The sequence below is a fragment of the Muntiacus reevesi genome, chromosome 20, assembly GCF_963930625.1.
Source record: "Muntiacus reevesi chromosome 20, mMunRee1.1, whole genome shotgun sequence".
Classification (NCBI taxonomy): Eukaryota; Metazoa; Chordata; class Mammalia; order Artiodactyla; family Cervidae; genus Muntiacus; species Muntiacus reevesi.
This window is the reverse complement of record NC_089268.1, coordinates 49199822-49211137: the sequence shown is the minus strand read 5'-3', so window position 1 is coordinate 49211137 and position 11316 is coordinate 49199822. Positions and strand designations below refer to the sequence as shown.

The 11316-nt window shown below is 45.7% G+C and overlaps 1 pseudogene; it reads right to left on the bottom strand.

Moving 5' to 3' along the window:
* Positions 1 to 9976: 9976 nt before the first annotated feature.
* Positions 9977 to 11096, bottom strand: LOC136151251 (lymphokine-activated killer T-cell-originated protein kinase pseudogene; annotated as a pseudogene).
* Between the last annotated feature and the right edge of the window lie 220 nt (positions 11097 to 11316).

Here is an 11316-nt window from a genome sequence, read left to right as displayed (position 1 = left end):
GGAACCAGGCAGGTGAGGGAGGAGGAAGGTCAAAAGCAAGTGACGTGTGTCGTCTATCGTACCCACACCCACACTAGCGCAGGCCATCAACAAATGCATGCAAGGTGCTAGACCCTGTTCCAGGCTGACACGTGGGAGGTGAGCGGGAGAAGAAGGCATTGCCTCCGTGGTAGTTATATCTTCCAACCGCCCTCACGTGGCTGTGGAGCCCTTAACACCTTGGTCATCGCCGCGAGAAGTGCTGTCAATGCACCAGAGACCAAAAACGGAAAGGACTTCATGAATACTTTTCACTATTGGTTACGTGTTGAAACGAGAACATTCTGGGTGTCTTGGGCTCGATAAAATATATCACTGAAGTTGATCTCACCTGCTGCCTTCTGCCTTTTGACGTGTGGCGACTATTAACTGGAAAATTACGTGTGAGGCTCACGTTGTAGTTCTACTGAACAGCGCTGTTCCAGCCAAAGCCAGGGGCAGCAGGTAAAGAGGCGAATAAACAGACATTGCCACATCGGGAAGTGAAGGATGGAGTGGAGTGACGCAAGCCAGGGTGGAGCGGAGGTGCTCTTCTCGGGGGGCAGGCGCTCTGCGGAGATGCTGTCTGGGCAGAGACCCGAAGGCGGGGCTCAGGGCAGGTGCTCTGGGAGGAGCAGCAGGGCCGTGTGGCGGGGGCGGGGGGAGCCCAGGGTGGGGAGGGGGACTGGAGGGGCCGGTGGTCAAGGTCCTCCCCCAGCCTTGGAGGGTGACTGACAGCGGGCCCGGGGAAGGCTGACAGCAGGGACAGAGTCCTCACGAGGTGCCGAGCCAGCCAGACTTGGGGACACCAGGGGCTGCTGGTTTGGGATGGAGGAGACCCGTGATGGGGCCAGAATTCATGTCTGCTGCTGAGTCTGAAACCTCATTTTGCTGACAAAGGTCCATCTAGTCAAAGATACGGTTTTTTAGTAGTCATGTACGGATGGGAGAGTTGGACCATAAAGAAGGCTGAGCACTGGAGAATTGATGCTTTTGAACTGTGGTGTTGGAGAAGGCTCCTGAGAGTCCCTTGGACTGCAAGGAGATCAAACCAGTCCCTCCTAAAGGAGATCACCTCTGAATATTCACTGGAAGGACTAATGTTGAAGCTGAAACTCCAGTACTTTGGCCACCTGATGCGAAGAGCTGACTCATTAGAAAAGACCCTGATTCTGGGAAAGATTGAAGGCAGGAGGAGAAGAGGACGACAGAGGATGAGATGGTGGGATGGCATCACCGACTCAAAGGACACGAGTTTGAGCAAACTCTAGTACATAGTGAAGGACAGGGAAGCCTGGCGTGCTACAGTCCATGGGGTTGCAAAGAGTCAGACGCGACTGAGCCAGTGAACAACAAAAACTTGAGTCTGAGTTTTGCTGCGGTGTTTGAATGGATGTGTGCGGTTCGTGTTTGGAGATAGAGGCCTGGAGCTTGGACGAGTGGCTGAGACTGAAAGGACATGGCATTAGAGGTCACCTTGAAGGACACCCTTGAGTCCATGAGCACAGATGGGGTCATGAGTGGTCCTTGGGGGATGATAACTGGTCAAGTCCAGTTTGAGTCCTGGCTCTGCTGCCTCCCGCTGCCAAGCGCCTCTTCTTCTGGGGATGGACCACAAGCCCGTGGGTCCTTGCAAGACACCTCCCTCTTCCTTTGTCTCAATTGGGCTGGCCCTAGGATGACCTGGCCAGGGGCGGTGGCCCTCTGCTGGTCCGAGCCCGGCCCTAAGAGGCACGGGAGCAGCTGCCTCATCTCTTGGCGCCCCAAGCCCTTTGTAGGGACTCGCCTGGCCTGAGGTCATCATGTTGGGAGGAAGCCTCCCCACCCCGTGAAGGGGCTGGATGGGGGGCCAGAGAGAGAGGCCCAAACAGCCCCCCGCCTTGAGTCATTCCCACTGAGGTCCTGGAGCACAGATCAGAGTGCAGACTGTCTGTCTTTGCCTTTTGTGACCCAAGTTTATGATGCACAGAAGGGAGAGGTATAAGAATAATAAGCTGTCGATTTAAGCTACTAAGTTTTAGAGTAGTTTATTCAGCAATAGATAAACAGAACCATAGATAACATGGGAGAATAATACTTACTTGGTTGTTGGGAGGGCGATGTGAAATTAGAAGCACGATTTTTGACTCTGAACTGGTGCTAAATAAACTTCCCTTTTCTTTCCATTGTACAGGTTATGCTATAAAGTCAAAAACCTGTCTTGATTTAGTTCAGCTTTGCAGAATGGCAGAGAAGAAACTGAAGTCGTGTTTCATGTCATACATACCTTGTTTAAATGTATGGGAATATTAATCATGAAATTATAGTTGATGTTCTCTATGTGTTAGTCGCTCAGTCATGTTCAACCCTTTTTGACCTCAGGAACTGCAGCCTGCCAGGCTCCTCTGTTCATGGGATTTCCCAGTCAAGAATACTGGCGTGGGCACCCATTCCCTTCTCCGGGGAATCTTTCTGATGCAGGGATCGCACCCAGGTCTCCTGTGTTGCAGGCGGAGTCTTTACCATCTGAGCCACCCGTGAAGCCTGATGTTCCCTGCATTCAATTGCATACCTCACCTTGGTTGCACTGGTTTCGAGTCACATCTTACTGTTCTTGTGTTGACACCTGTGTTGAAGGTGCCAGACATCCCCAGGGAGCTCCTGGACGACCGAACCTGTCAGTCCGACTGCTCAATCGATGTGCCTAGTTTCTTCTCTTTTTAATAGGTCAGACTTGTCTTTATTTTGAGTCTTCATTTTTTATCACAATATAGTTGATTTACAATGTTTTTTATTTCAGTTATACAGCTAAGTGATTCAGTTATTGTTGTTCAGTCGCTCAGTCGTGTCCGACTCTTTGCGGCCCCATGGACTGCAGCACGCCAGACTTCGGTTATACGTATATATCTGTATCTAGATGTAATCTGTTCTTTTTCATATTCTTCTCCATTAGAGGTTATTACAAAATACCAAGTAAAGTTTCCTGTGCTGTACGGTAGGTTCTTGTTGGCCGTATCTATTACGAAAGAGATTGTAGAGTGTGTGTGTTAACAACAAACTCCTCATTTGTGTCTCCCCCACCCTTCCCCTTTGATGACCATAAGTGTCTTTACTACGTCTGTGAGTCCATTTCTGTTTTGTAAATGAGTTCATTTGTATAGTTTTTTAGATTCCACATGTAAGTGATATCATGCAATATCTGTGTTTCTCTCTCTGACCTCGCTTTGTATGATAACTGTTGGGTCCATACATGTTGCTGCAAACAGCATTCTTTTTTAAAAATCTTTTTTATGGCTGAGTAGTAATATATATGTATGCCTATTTTATTATTTATGCCTTTTCTGATCCCACACATATTTTTGCTCATAATTATTTAATATGTGAAGTGAAAGTCACTCAGTCATGTCCGACTCTTTCTGACCCCATGGACTATCCAGTCCACGGAATTCTCCAGTCCAGAATACTAGAGTGGGTAGATGTTCCCTTCTCCAGGGGATCTTCCCAACCCAGGGATCGAACCCAGGTCTCCCACCTTGCAGGCAGATTCTTTACCAGCTGAGCCATAAGGGAAGCCCAAGAATACTGGAGTGGGTAGCCTATCCCTTCTCCAGGGGATTGTCCCAACCCAGGGATCGAACTGGGGTCTCCTGCATTGCATGTGGATTCTTTACCAACTGAGCTACCAGGGAAGCATGATAAAAAACTTCAATTCAATTTAATTCTTTATTAAAGGGAATCCACTGTGCTTCGCCCAGGTTGAGTCTTTAACGAGAGCAATTATAGAGAAGATTATGGCCGAGAAGAGCAGGTTTGCTTTGCTTCTCCAGGAGGAAGCTGTGTGCAAAGGAGAGGAAATGCGACTCCCAAAAGTTAACCTGCCCCTGAGAGCAGACAGAACTGACCAGGAGGCCGCTGACCAGGCAGCCTGTGAGCTCACGAGGGTCTGCGAGCTCAAGGCTTCTGTTTACATGCTGTTTAGTCATGAGAGCAGACACAGTCAAAAAAGATTTAGCAAGGTCAAATTAAGAAGAGATCATTTTGGTGGTTATAAACCTGTATTTGTTTTTTATTCTGTTTTTATTGTTTGATTTATTTATGACCAATAAATTAATTTTTAAATTACTGATGCTGGAAAAGATTCAGGGCAAGAGGAGAAGGGGGTGACAGAGGATGAGGTGGTTGGATGGTGCCACCAACTCAATGGACCAGAGTTTGAGTAAGCTCCGGGAGCTGGTGATGGACAGGGAGGCCTGGTGGGCTGCTGTCAGTGCAGCTACTAAGAGTCGGACACAACTTCGCAACTGAACAACAACCAGGAGTTCAGTAGTTGAGATTCTGCTTTTCTATTGCGGGGGGCACAGGTTTGGGAACTAAGAGCTCACAGGAGAAGAGATGTGGCCATCCCCCCAAAAAATTTTAAAAAATGAAGGAAATGCTTTCTATATTTCACCACTTAGTGTAATGTATGCATGTATTTTTATAGACTAAAAAATCATTTTGAAGAAATTTTCTTTCTTAACAGTGAAAAATAAAATGCTATGAGTCTTTCTTAAAAATCATGAGCAATTGTTACTAATTAATTTCTAACTTATATCTGCTTTAAAAGATTCAAAAGATTATCTGGATTCTTCCCCTCTTCTGTCCTTGAAGCCTGGAATACTGTTTTCAAAATTAGATAAGTAATGCTCGCGCTCATGCATTCATTCATCCATTCACCCATCAAAACTCTATTGAATGCCTACAAACTCTGAGATACTAAGATAATAAATAGATCAGCAATTTATAGAGATTTACCAACAGCACATCATGATTCCTTTGGGTTTTGGCATTGCTTTTCAGAGCCAAAGAAATGATATCCTAAGTGGCCCTGGGATCATAGGAGATAAAATAGATTACTGTACTGTGGAGAGATCTCTAGCAGACACCAAGGAATAATGAAACTGGGGAGCCAAGACCTTTTATTCCTGGAGGCGTAGGCACTTAGATTCCAGAAGACACCCGAGGCCATTTGTTTGAGCCAAATGACGCTCTTTTGGACAGCTATCCAATCGTTGCTTATATAATTCCAGCTAAGGATGAAAAATTTCGTAGATCATCACTGTCCGCTGTAATCGTTAGGATGATTTTTCTTAAACCAAGGTGAAATTTCCTGCCTGGCACTCTTTTCCAGTGATCTCACTCTGCCCCACACTACCACTGGATGTTTGCCTTTCTTCACGGGCCCTCAGCCTAGGAGGGTCCAGGTATGATGCCTCCTGGAGATTTCTCCAATCCACACTCACCACCCCCAGGTCCTCCATCACCTCCTCACGAGGACTCTTTCCTAGCTGCCCACCACTCTTCCTTTGACCACACCGCATTTGTCACTGTCTCCCCTCGGCCTTAGTGCCAGCATCACGTGGCGTTCTCCATGAACCAGTCATGGTCAGTGTCAGGGGACGATGACATGCTCCAGCCTCGTCACCTCCACCTGTTCCACCTTCCCCAGCGTCCTTCTCTGAGTCAACCCTTGCTTGTCTTTCAACACCCGGGGAACCTTGGGGAGACTCGTAGGTGTTCTTAGGAGTGAAGGTGGCCCAGAAGAACATACCTCCATTTCTCCAGAGGGAGGCTGGGCTGTGTGAACAGGGACACCCCAGCCCTGTGCTCAGGAGAACAGTTCTTTTTTAAATTTTTGTTGCTTTTTAGTTGCGCTGGGTCTTCATTGTCGTGCGAGGCGTCCCATTGCGCGGCCTCTGCTCTTGCAGAGCACGAACTCTAGGCACGTGGGCCAAGTGGCTGTGCTGCACGGGCTTAGTTGCTCTGCGGCACGTGGGATCTTCCCTGGACCAGGGATCGAACCCATCCAGGGTTCAATCCATTCCCTGGACTGGCAGACAGATTCCTAAACACTCTACTCCCGGGGAAGTCCTGACTGCAGTTCTTTCTATGCTAAGACATTAAGAGGCTTCCCTCCACAGCCCCAGGCAGGAAGACACTGTGTGGGACGTGAACACTAAACAAAATAACTCTTAATAATAAACAGACAAATGAGCGTGTGTTTGCTGTGACTTTCGCCATTCCCTATGAAATGCAAAACATTCACGGTATCAGAATTGGTACCGGAGGAGCTGCGGGGCCCTGTTGAATGTGGTCGCACGTTATCCGGGTTCTTCGTCAGGAGTGGTCACCTTGCAGCCTCCCTGGAATAGTATTCAGTTTCCTATTTGGCTGCAAGCTTCATTCTCATCAGTCCCTCCGTTAGTCACTCACCCCCCAGCTGGTGGCCTGTCCTCTTATCAGATGTGAGCATCCGATAGCACCCAGGGAGCACCCAGGGAGCAGAAGACCCCAGAAGCCCAGACTCAGCCCTGAGGCCCAGCTCCCACTGTGGTCTCCGGGCCCCCTGCCTCCCACTACGGGTTTCTGTGCCTCAACCCTCCTTAGCTTCCAACGGCTGAAGAAGAATAAAAGGTACACAGACAACCACAGGAAACAGTAGTTTATTAACCTGGACCGATTCAGAAAGGGCTATAGACCCTCCTAGCCTATGGAGGGTCATAAATAACAAAGATAATTTTCCCATGGTTTACGCAAGTATAATTTTTGGTGGTAAACAGTAAGATGATATATATGTGTACTTCCTATCCCAAACTGTACACAATTAGCATTTAGAAGATTGTAATTATAGCTTGGTTGGGCTTTTGGTAGGTGCTAAAATTGATTTCTTGGCTGAATTATTTTGCAATAGTCTTAAACCACTAATTGTACACCTAAACGAAATTGAGTGTGAACAAATCGAATAACTTTTATTTTACCTTGGATAATAATTTATTGATGCAAATAAAACTCCTTAATTAAATCTGGCATAGCCAGGCCTGTGGAGGCCCACATAAAGGCATTCTGTCACCCAGCTTTAGTGGTTATTTTAATTTTAGAATAATGCTCTGCTATTCTTAGAGAGAATTGTGTATCTATTAAGGACTGCGGAGGTAGTGAGTTGTTTGAGATCAGTGCCTCTTTGAATTTCAGATGGATTTAGGACAGATCTTTCTGGGAGAAGTGCTGATTTATAAATTAGAATTAAATATAGCCAAAACTGAAACTTAGGTTACTATTCCTGAAAATAGCCTCTTATTTCAGAAGTTTTCAAAGTCTCTCAAAAAAGAGAAGAAATGGGTCAATTGTGGAGACACACTTTTATTCTGATCAATACATGCTAGAGACTTGATCAAAGAGAAACCATTAATACAAGTGCATTAGTTTCCTAAGGCTGCCATAACAAAGGACTGCGTTCCAGATGGCTTTAAAAAAGAAATGTATTATTTCACAGTTCTGGAGCCTAGAAATTCAAAATCAAGGTACGAGCAGGTGCCTCCTGTAGCCTCCGGTGGCTGTCGCGTTCCTTGGCGTCCCTGGGCTTGTAGCTGAATGACTTCCGTCTCTGCCTCCATCGTCGGACGGCTCCTCCAGGTGTGTCTGTGTCTCCACGTGGGACAGGACGGCAGCGGTCACCCTGGAGTACGATGTGGTCCTCCGCTACACGGCTGTGTGCCTCTGTCTTCACTAACTACCTGTGTCCAGATACAGTCACATTCCCAGGTACTAGGGGCTCAGACTCCAACACAGATTTTTGGAGGGGGACATAATTTAACCTTTAATAATAAGAAAAAATTATCATTGCTCAGTTCTATATATCTACTTGGGGAGGCAAACAGAAATTTAATGAACAACTCACTGCAAATAAGAATTGCTTGATACGTATATTCTCAGCCTCTTTTAATTCCCGTTAATCACAACCCGATCGAATATAAAAACTGTTAACTCTAATACCCTGAGGGATGTAAAAGGACATGATGAAATGAAGGCAACTTCTTCCTGTTTCCCTTGAGACTAGGAGAAGAAGAATGAGGATTCACCGGCAGTAGGAGAGACTTAAAGCAATATCCACTTGTGTCAAAATGGTAGAGCCTCACGGTAACTGGGAAACTGCCCCAGTCCCCTTCTCTGGGGGGTGTTGGTAACATGGACGGTTCTTCCCTGCCAGAGATGGGTGGACTGGAGACGTTCTGGCAGGTTCTTCACTGCCAGAGATGGGTGGACTGGAGACAAGAAAGGGGTGGATTGGCTCAGGTTTTCAAACTGTTTCCCAGAGTCTTGAAGTTGCACAAGGCACATGTGTGGGGTTCGTCCATGCAAACCCCTTGACTCTGTAGATGAGAAAGGAACTCACTCTGTCCTGTGACTCTCCAGACATTGAGTATATTTGAGTTCATCAGGCTATTAGAGAGGAAACAAAGGCTGTTTCCTCTCTAATCTTTGGCTTGTAACTAATCTCTCGCCCACTGGTGGTGTCTTGATACTGTCTTTTGTGATCCAGAGAGCCAGCTTCTCCTGCGTAGCTACAGTGATCTTTTCCTTATAGGCGTGTGCGTGTGTGTGCGCGCGTGCGTGCATGTGTGTGTGCGCGTGCGTGCACGTGTGCACAGACATTGCGAGCTTGTGTTCTCACAGCACAGGGCCTTCTGGAAGGTTCTCCCCTCAGCATTGTCCCTAGGGCCGCCCCTGACAGAGCCGCAGGGTTGACAGCAGTCCACTGCCAGCCAGCACTACGGTGGGAACCGATCCACCCGCGAAGCAGGAGCAAGCTGTGTTTCCCCGCCTTCTCCCGTGAATCGTAGCAGCCTCCCCCGCCGCCCTCATGGTTATAAAGCTGAGAGAAGTGTCAGGACAACGCAGGAGGTGACGTGCAGCCCTGGCTCCCCTTGCGTCCTCTGGACTTGCTCGGGACTGATCCTAAATGCACTGTTTCTATCAGATGCCTGACTGACTTGGTGGATGTGATGATGTCCTGCTCGTGATGAGCAGTTCCGGTCATATCATCACTTGATGCTCCATTTTCAGCTTGATTTCTATTATCTATCATCACTTCAGGAACTGGTTTTTATTTAAAATTTTTTTTCAAGTTCTTCCTAGTTTCTTTTAATTTTTTTAAAATTCAAAATCTATCTCTATTATTATTTTTAAGTCTTAATTTTTAAAATTAATGAATTATTATTTTTTTGTCGCTGCACCACCCAGTATGCAGAATCTGAGTTCCTCGACCAGAAACTGAAATGTGAACACACACACACACCCACTCCCTCACCCCTCACTCCCCACCCCCCACCTTCCCACGCCGCTCCCCGCCTTGGGAGCATGGAGTTTTAACCACTGAACTGCCAGGGAAGTCCAGGAGCTGTTTTGTTTTTTGTTTTTTTTAACTTTCACTCAGTAAGTTTAATGACAACACTCAGTTCAGTGGAGTACAAAATAGGATAACACACCTCTGGGTAACTGACAAGTCCTTCATTCTGTATCGCCCTTTTAGGGTTTTATTATTATACCAATACTGTGATGTGATCAGTAAATAAAGGTATTAAAGACACCAGGACAGAAAATACATTCAATAAATTAAAGCAAAGACCAAAGCTCTGGAACAAGACGACCTTAGCCAAAGCTGTTTGGGTATACCCAGGGAGCTACTTTTTTGAGCCTTATCCCAGGTCTCTGGTCTCAGCAACCATATTTAATACGCACATCAGCCAAGAAAGTCCAGCAAAAGGTTTGTTTTAAAAGGTAAGCAAATGTAGACTTATTTTGTAATACACAAAGTGTTAATTTCAGTAGATCCATTAAAACAGAGAACATCTGAGAAAGATCATCAAATAGTCACTCAATCCAAATTAATGTTAGACATCAGTTTTACAGCACTCCTTGAAAATCTATATAAAGTTCAAATTTTTGAGTAGTTTCTTAAACTTTATAGGAAACTCTCTACAATCTCAAATGCTTATTAACATAAGCATGCATGAAATACCTTTATAATAGAAACAGTTGTTCAAATGTTACTAAGGTACTATCTATGATCCTAAAATAGGCCACTTCCATTTAATAATTATGGATCATCATAATAGCTACATAAATGTATCATGATAAACAGAACCGCTGGAGCCATACTTTAGGCTCCAGTAGTCATGCGTTTGAGGTGACCACAGGACATCATTTCTGAAGCCTCCACAGTGTGTGAGGCCGAAGGACGACCTTTAGGATCTTCATCAGTGCACGTGGAGAAGAGCTCAATTACCCTCTTGTACGTTTCATCCAGTTCTTCCATATCAATAGGCGGCCTTGTTCCCAAAGCTGCATAGTATGCGTCATCATCAAAGTCACTTTCATCAAAAGTTTTATCATCATCATCATCATCTGGAAGATTGATGTGTGGAATAGATAAAGTCATCATTTCCTACCGAGTAAGGCCAAAGGCAAATACGTCTGCCTTGTTGGTAATAAATCCATCCTCATCCAGAGCTTCCTCAGGTCTCCAAGGCTCAGTGCCAATGGGACAGGTCTCAGGGGCAGTCACAGTCAGATTTTCATCTGATGGTAGAGAGACTCCTACATCACAGGTTTTAATTGTTTCAAAGTCACCTTTAATAACATTTGAAGACTTTATATCTCCACGGAGCAGTTTCTTATCTTGGTGTAGATGCTTTAACCCTCTTGCCATGTTCAAAGCAATTTTTAAAATTATGGCTGCTGGAAAAGGATCTTGGCTGTCTTTATTTCGTTCTTCTCTTAAGTTTGGAGAAGGAGATGGTGGCCCACTCCAGTATTCTTGCCTGGAAAATCCCATGGACGGCAGAGCCTGGTGGGCTGCCGTCCATGGGGTTGCAAAGAGTCAGACACGACTGTTCAATTTCAATTTCTATTAAGTCATTCAGAGACTTTTCACCTCCACATTCCATAGCAAGACGCAGACAACCATCGCCAGCTTCAGTGAAAGCTATAATGTTTGAATGATTGAGGCTTTTCAAATACTTAGCTTCATCAGTTAGTCTCTTTAGATACATACTCTGATAAACATCATTACATCCAGGATTAATCTTTTTCACAGCCCAAGGAGAATGAGACAAACCTCTTGGAGATTTTTTCATAAGGTAGACATTTACTCCAGTACCAGAGTTAAGCTTCTGCATAAATGGAGAGGCAGGAATATTTATACATGGAGTTAACCATAATGCAGATTTCCTTTTTTCAGATCATCTGCTTGGTGTCTTGAAATTATTGGTTTCTTCCATTATAGTAATCGCTCAAGATCTGGAGCCATGAGGTGAGACGATGAGATGTCCAGGGAAAGGCTGTTTTGAAAACTGGTCCTGAGTGGCCCCAAACACTCCACGGCTGCCTGGGGGTCCCACCTGCCAACACACGGACTCAGCCGCTGTCGTGAATACGCTGGGCTTTTCCCAGGAGCTGGTTTTTAAATAGGAGTGTTTTCACAGGAAATTGGCCCTGAAA